The sequence below is a fragment of the Littorina saxatilis genome, linkage group LG17 (genome assembly GCF_037325665.1).
Source record: "Littorina saxatilis isolate snail1 linkage group LG17, US_GU_Lsax_2.0, whole genome shotgun sequence".
Lineage (NCBI taxonomy): Eukaryota > Metazoa > Mollusca > Gastropoda > Littorinimorpha > Littorinidae > Littorina > Littorina saxatilis.
The window spans coordinates 56,725,360-56,732,385 of record NC_090261.1 but is presented as its reverse complement, the minus strand read 5'-3'; positions in this window follow the sequence as shown (position 1 = coordinate 56,732,385).

The window sequence follows — 7,026 nt, the reverse complement described above, 5'->3', positions numbered from 1 at the left end:
CATGCATTAAGGATACTGAAACAGCGGGTTAAAACGATAAGTACATCAATGCAATCCAGTTACGCATTCATACAGCTTTGGTACGAGTCTCGACTGTCCTTACTGTTGGACAAACCACTCTGCTTTTCTTTTCGCCTGTGTGTGTGTGTGCATGCGTGTGTGTTTTTGTTGTTGTTTTTTTGCGCATGATTGTGTCTGGTGAGTATTTTATCATTGTTACTTTTCCCCGTGGGTAGAAATGCAGCCAAACAAAAGGCCATAGGAGACCACAGGGAATACAGGCAATTAAGTCACAAAACCACACTGACACCAGCGCTGATGACAAAGCCTGTTCTATGCTAGCATTATAAGCTGCAGGTTACGGGCTGCTGAAACCCATCCATCATTCATGAAAGGCAGGAGTTAATAGGCAACTGGGACTAATGAACATCAGACACTTGCAGAAATTCAAAAGGTCTCATTAATGCCAGTAACATTTATAACGACCGCGACTAGCATGGGTAGAATTGTGGACACACAATAGAGTTGGTGTTAGTGACCCGAAGAGTGACAGTTGTTATCACAAGGTGGAGGTAAATTTAAGTGCAGATACGCATCAAACAAGACTGATTTGGGTGGCTCTGAAAATAATTTCGGTGTGAAACATACCGCCGTACTGTGTGTGTGTGTAGGGGGGGGGGGGCGTGTGTGTGTGTGTGTGTGCGTGCGTCTCTCTACTTGTCTATGATATTGATAGAGAGAGGGGGGAAGTATTCTTGACCAGAGGTTGACAAAGCATGCAGTTGCACTATATCAGTTTTCACCGAGACTGATTCCTGGCTGGCTGAAACCCGTCAACACCCAGGTTTGATCCGTCTCGACTATAAACTTGCCATCAGTGGACCTTAATCGCATAACACGAATCTCCTTAATTTTTGAAAACTTTTTCAATTCATGTTTATGTAAAATGTTTTAGAGTTCGGGAAACAATAGAGAATACAATGAAACCTATTTCGTGTCTGTTATTGCAATTTCAATTTCAGGCAGAATTTGAACTAAAAAATTGATTGAGAAGTTTTTAAGCTTCCAAACCTTTGCACTTATGACAAAGAAGTATTGACAGTATACCCCGTCTGAGTTCTAAAAGGTGATTTGAAACCTCCAATGTCGATGGAGTTTGTTTAAGTGTTTCTGTGCTTGTTTACTACTGTCAGCAAAGAAATATTACTCTTTTTCAGGCGAAGCCCGGCGGGCAGGATTTTGATTTCCAAAGCTGACCTATTTTGAAAGTTGTGCTAGAGAACGAGAAAAATAATCCAGAAAACAAACAAAGAGACAAACAAACACACCTTTTTCATCAGTTAACCGCTCAGCTATTTCTGTCTGTCTGCTTATTTACTGGTTTGCCGATTTCTGTAGAAGTATGCCAATGAGCAAGGTAATTCTACGGCCTGATTTCGCGCCTGGGTAATTCACTTTATGTTGGCAAAAAATAAATTACGCAGGCGCGAAATCAGGCCGCAGAAAATTACCTTGCATTCATGTGCACAGTCTTTTCCATGTAAACTATTATATTGGACTCACAGTCTCAATTCAGCCCTGGCTTTTGCATCAGGTAAAAGCTAGCATTGTCTTTTGCATCAGGTAAAAGCTAGCATTGTCTTTTGCATCAGGTAAAAGCTAGCATTGTCTTTTGCATCAGGTAAAAGCTAACATTGTCTTTTGCATCAGGTAAAAGCTAGCATCCTTCCACTTTGATATACATTTCGAGCGAGTTTTAGCGTCAACTAAGGTGACTCGAGTCGAACCGGAGGTCGCAAAAACTCGGTCCGGTACGACTGGAGTGACGTCACCGGTTAACCAACGTTCAACCTTGGTTCCTGCGTAGGGTCTCTCCAGTTCCAAGATGGCTGCCAAGGCGAGGTGAGAAACTTCTGCAAATATTTTTTGACAAAGTTACGGATTGTGAGAAGACATTTGTTGTAAATCACTTAGCCTTTCAAAAATTAAGGATACTGGGTTGGATACTGTCTTGGTTTTAATGCATTTTATTTTAGCAGTGATGTTTATTTTGGGAAGAAATGAGGTCAACAGGAGTTTGGGTGCGATTTCGGCTCAAATGTACTTTAGCGCCCTGAACTTTTACCCGGCTGTTTTGCGCTCGATTTTCACGCTCACTTCTTCATTGACGTTCGAATCGATAGTTCGATGTTTTGGCATTACATTCACATCAACAATAAAACAGTACACTAACCAAAATGTACCGATTATCTCAAAACAACAGCGATGGAATCCGTAACGCGCTTGTCGCCATCTTGTTGCAAGGGACGCGACTGGACACAACCCAACAGCGTTTCCGCGAAGAAAAAAACCAGACATGCGCAGTGACCCTACCGTAGCTCAACCCTGTTCCTCGCGAAAACTCGCTCTTCATAAGCGAAACCAATGTCAATCCGAGAAATTGCTTTAATTAACCTTCCTTAACACTTTCTACCCCACCTATATTGACCTTCTTTTTTTTTAGCCGAGACCAGCTGTGTAACTGTGAAGAAACTGTGTATCGACACGATGGAATGCAGGCGGTTAGATCGAGGTTACAGGAAGTGAGTGACTGTGTGTACGGATATATCCGTACGATGTCAGATAGAGCCATATGAGTGGGGTACGGATATATCCGTACCTGGGAGACAATGAGTTAATTTAATTTGCACAAGAGGCAAAGCAGAGGGATGTTCTTAACCCATTGTACATGTGGTGATTTGTGTCTGTATGATTAATTTGTTTTATGTAGGTTGTACTTTTAATTGTTCTATTCTGTATATTTATGTTCTTTTGTAAAGGGCCTAGAGCCATAGGTTAGGCACTTAAAAATGTCCAGTTATTATTATTATTATTATTATTATTATTATTATTATTATTATTATTATTATTGTATTCCCTCGATGACGGCGTCACGCTGTCCGCGTAGCATCCCCGACGACGATCTAGGTCGGGAGAGCATCGATCTTCATCGTACGATGATGATTGTGGTTGGTACGATGGAGGGCCAACCTAGGTCTTTGACGACTCCATATGGTTAAAACAACAACGCTCTCACTATAAAGTGACCCCAAGAGTAAAATATGACAATTTTTTTTTAAATGCCGACAAACGCAGAATCATAATAATTAAGTAAAACCTAGGGCAGATCTGGAATTGTGAGCTGAATTGCTGACATGGGAAGTGCTTCGTCTTTAAAATTCGAAGGAGATATCGACCGACTTCTCTGTCGCCTTTCGGATGGCTTTAGATAATGCGTTAGTTCGTGCCGGCATTGCGGATTATTTCTGTGTTGGTCGGGAAGCTGATATGGCTCTGTGTCCGTTTTAAAGTCACAGTAACGCTGTCCACCAACTCTCAGAAGTGTTTCCATTCATCAAGTTCTAGTACCATCTCGCTGATGACATACAGCGGAACCTGTGAGGAAAGGACGCCCTTTGCACCAACCAAAAACGTCCTTACATTGCAGGTGGCTTCTCATGGCAGGTAGGCTGTACAGGGCCAACACAAATTGTCCTCTTGTTGGAGGTGTCCTCTTATAGGAGGGGCCTGATATCACAAGTACCACAGTATTTTGATTATGGCTATGTAGGCTAACTCTGGTTTGAACTCCGTGCACCGCATTTCTTTCATTAGTACTGCATGTACAAAGAAGGAATTGCGCGATTAGAGACCCGGACGACCGTCCAGTTGATCTGTCAATTTTATCCAGTTTCAAAACTTGCCTGAATGTTATGTTGTATCTTTCAAACGCTCTACCCTTACCGCAACATTTGTCAGTTCAACAGAAATGTTGCTAGTATTCATTTCTTATGGCCATGAACATTTTGACAATTATTAAAAAAAAGGTTCAGGCAGAAATTTGGCGTCAACCTTTCGAATTTCCCCATCGTCCAAAAGCTCAGGGAGTATTCAGCCAAATATACAGCAATGTTTTCGGCTATTTGAAATGAGTTTGGGTGCGTTGCCGACTGCACATGCTAAACGGCCGCCTTCAATAACTAGTTTCAAATCGTGGACAGTATCCCTTTGAAACATATTCTTATAAGAACGCTGTTAAAGGCATATGTACGCGCTCCCGTGTTTACAAAGTGTAGTTTGCCCATAATCGATGTCAAACGCACCATAAGACCATATAATGACGATATGTCACCATGCGCGGCCCATAATACATGCATTACAGCTTGTTCTAGCCTCTGAAAAAGTGAGGATGTCAACAAAGCCGCGGTGTTAGCTCCCTTGCATCAACGTTACATGTGTTGCCAAATCTATAAATAGGACGATCCAGATCAAAATGAAAATTAACATATCTCAACATTGAAGGGGTCCTAGACCACAATATTTTGCAGGGAACTTAATTTAGCATGTCTCCAGCTGTTGGTAAAGCAATTAGCGTGTATAGTCATCGAGTACATATGCCTTTAACATGAAAATAGGTCTTCTGTTTGGCCGGTAAAGCAACAGGAGCTTATACAAAGCAAAACCTAAAGAAAAAATATAAAAAGCTGTATTTTTTTGTCATCATGTATGTGTGTGCTTGTTTGCCCAACCTGAAGCACACACACACACACACACACACACACAAGCACTGACGCACGCACACACACACACACTCACACACACACAAGCACGCACGCACGCACTGTATACACACACTGACGCACGCACATACACACACACACACACACACACACACACACACACACACACGTTGTTTCACCATCCCACTCGCGGGATCTTGAACAAGTATGGACAACGCACAACTGACACCGAGACAAACACCAAAGTTCTGAAGTATGGCTCGAATGACCATTGATTCGTTTCGGATTGGTGAGAATGACACGACGAGGTGCTCTCAGCCTGCGTTTTCAGACTGTTTGTGTCCGCACCAAAAGAAACGAGAGCTTCAATGTTTTATTCATGGTGCCAGCGTGGAAAGGCAACTGTTGTTTAAAGGGATCCTGTTGATTTGGCCGTTTAAAGGAGGGGGGGAGGGGGAGGGGGTCCAACGATTTTGACGAATCTGTACCTTAATGTAGACGCACACGGCAATGTTTGCTCAAAAACGCATCACATGTATGGTAATTAATTAATCAAAGTGATTGAATACGCTTCGGGGCGCTGCTCAGTTTTCCCGAGTGTTCGAAACAAACAACAAGTCGCGTAAGGCGAAATTACTACATTTAGTCAAGCTGTGGAACTCACAGAATGAAACTGAACGCACTGCATTTTTTCACAATGACCGTAGTCTGCCGCTTGTGCAAAACTGAGTGAAACTGACGAGCCTGTTCAGCGCGGTAGTGGTTTCGCTGTGCTGCATAGCACGCTTTTCTGTACCTTTCTTCGTTTTAACTTTTTGAGCGTGTTTTTAATCCAAACATATCATATCTATATGTTTTTGGAATCAGGAACCGACAAGGAATAAGATGAAATTGTTTTTAAAACAATTTCGGAAATTTAATTTTGATCATATTCCTTGTCGGTTCCTGATTCCAAAAACATATAGATATGATATGTTTGGATTAAAAACACGCTCAAATAGGCCAAGAAAGTGATGGTTGGTTTGGGTTACTTCTCTTTGTGAATTTTTTGTAAAGCAATTTTCGACGAAGGCCGGACTTCGGTATTGCATTTCAGCTTGGTGGTTTAAAAATTAATTAATGACTTTGGTCATTAAAAATCTGAAAATTGTAATAATTTTTTGTTTCTATAAAACGATCCAAATTTACGTTCATCTTATTCTACATCATTTCCTGATTCCAAAAACATATAAATATGTTATATTTGGATTAAAAACAAGCTCTGAACATTAAAAATATAAAAAAATTTTAAGCCACCAAGCTGAAATGCAATACCGAAGTCCGGCCTTCGTCGAAAATTGCTTTACAAAAAATTCAATCAATTTGATTGAAAAATGAGGGTGTGACAGTGCCGCCTCAACTTTTACAAAAAGCCGGATATGACGTCATCAAAAGTATTTATCGAAAAAATGAAAAAAAAGTCCGGGGATATTATTCCCAGGAACTCTCATGTAAAATTTCATAAAGATCGGTCCAGTAGTTTGGTCTGAATCGCTCTACACACACACACGCACAGACAGACAGACACATACACCACGACCCTCGTCTCGATTCCCCCTCTATGTTAAAACATTTAGTCAAAACTTGACTAAATGTAAAAAGTCGAGAAGCGCAGCCTGGTGGTAAGACGGCTACCGCCTTCTATGTCTATGACGTAGCCGCCTAGTAACAATTAAGCATCACTATGACGTACACAAAGAGAAGTAACCCAAACCAACCATCACTTTCTTGGCCTATTCCACGACGTTTAATTAAGCTTCTAAGACACGTCTCCCATTGGCAAACTGAAGGCAGTCCTCCTGCGCGGGAGCATTATTTGTAGCGCAGAATTTATACTAGATGATTACCCGATTCGCCGGGTACCGGCTTCGCCGGGAAGAAGTAGAGCCGAATACCAGGCTTTGCCGGGTGTACGCCGGCTTCGCCGGCGCACGAAGGAAAGGAGATAAACGCGCAAAACACTGGAGACCTTCTAAAAATAGTAACGTAGTAACGGGAATATGGATTGACGCCACACGGAGGAAGGGAGATAATCGCGGCCGAAAACACTGGAGAAGATAAGGAAGAGTTACTGGTAGTGGATCCCGACAACAAACAAAAAAACAAAAACAAAATCGGTGTGTGTGGAAACGATCTGAGGGCTTTTTTTCCTTCAGGTATTATCCCTTTAAAGGCACAATGGTTATTCTTTAAAGAGTACTTGTATTCTGTGCGCTTTTATCAGAGTAGAAGGGCGGAAGAGGGGGGGGGGGGGAGATATTGGAAAGAGAGACTTAGACTTAGACTTAGACTTAGAACATTTTATTCACATAAAGGGTAGACATTTTAGGCCATAGGCTTAATCTTACAATGTGCCCTTTACATTCACACAAACACATATTCACGCGTGCGCCCGACTAGAATCAGAGAGAGAGAGACAGAGAGAGAC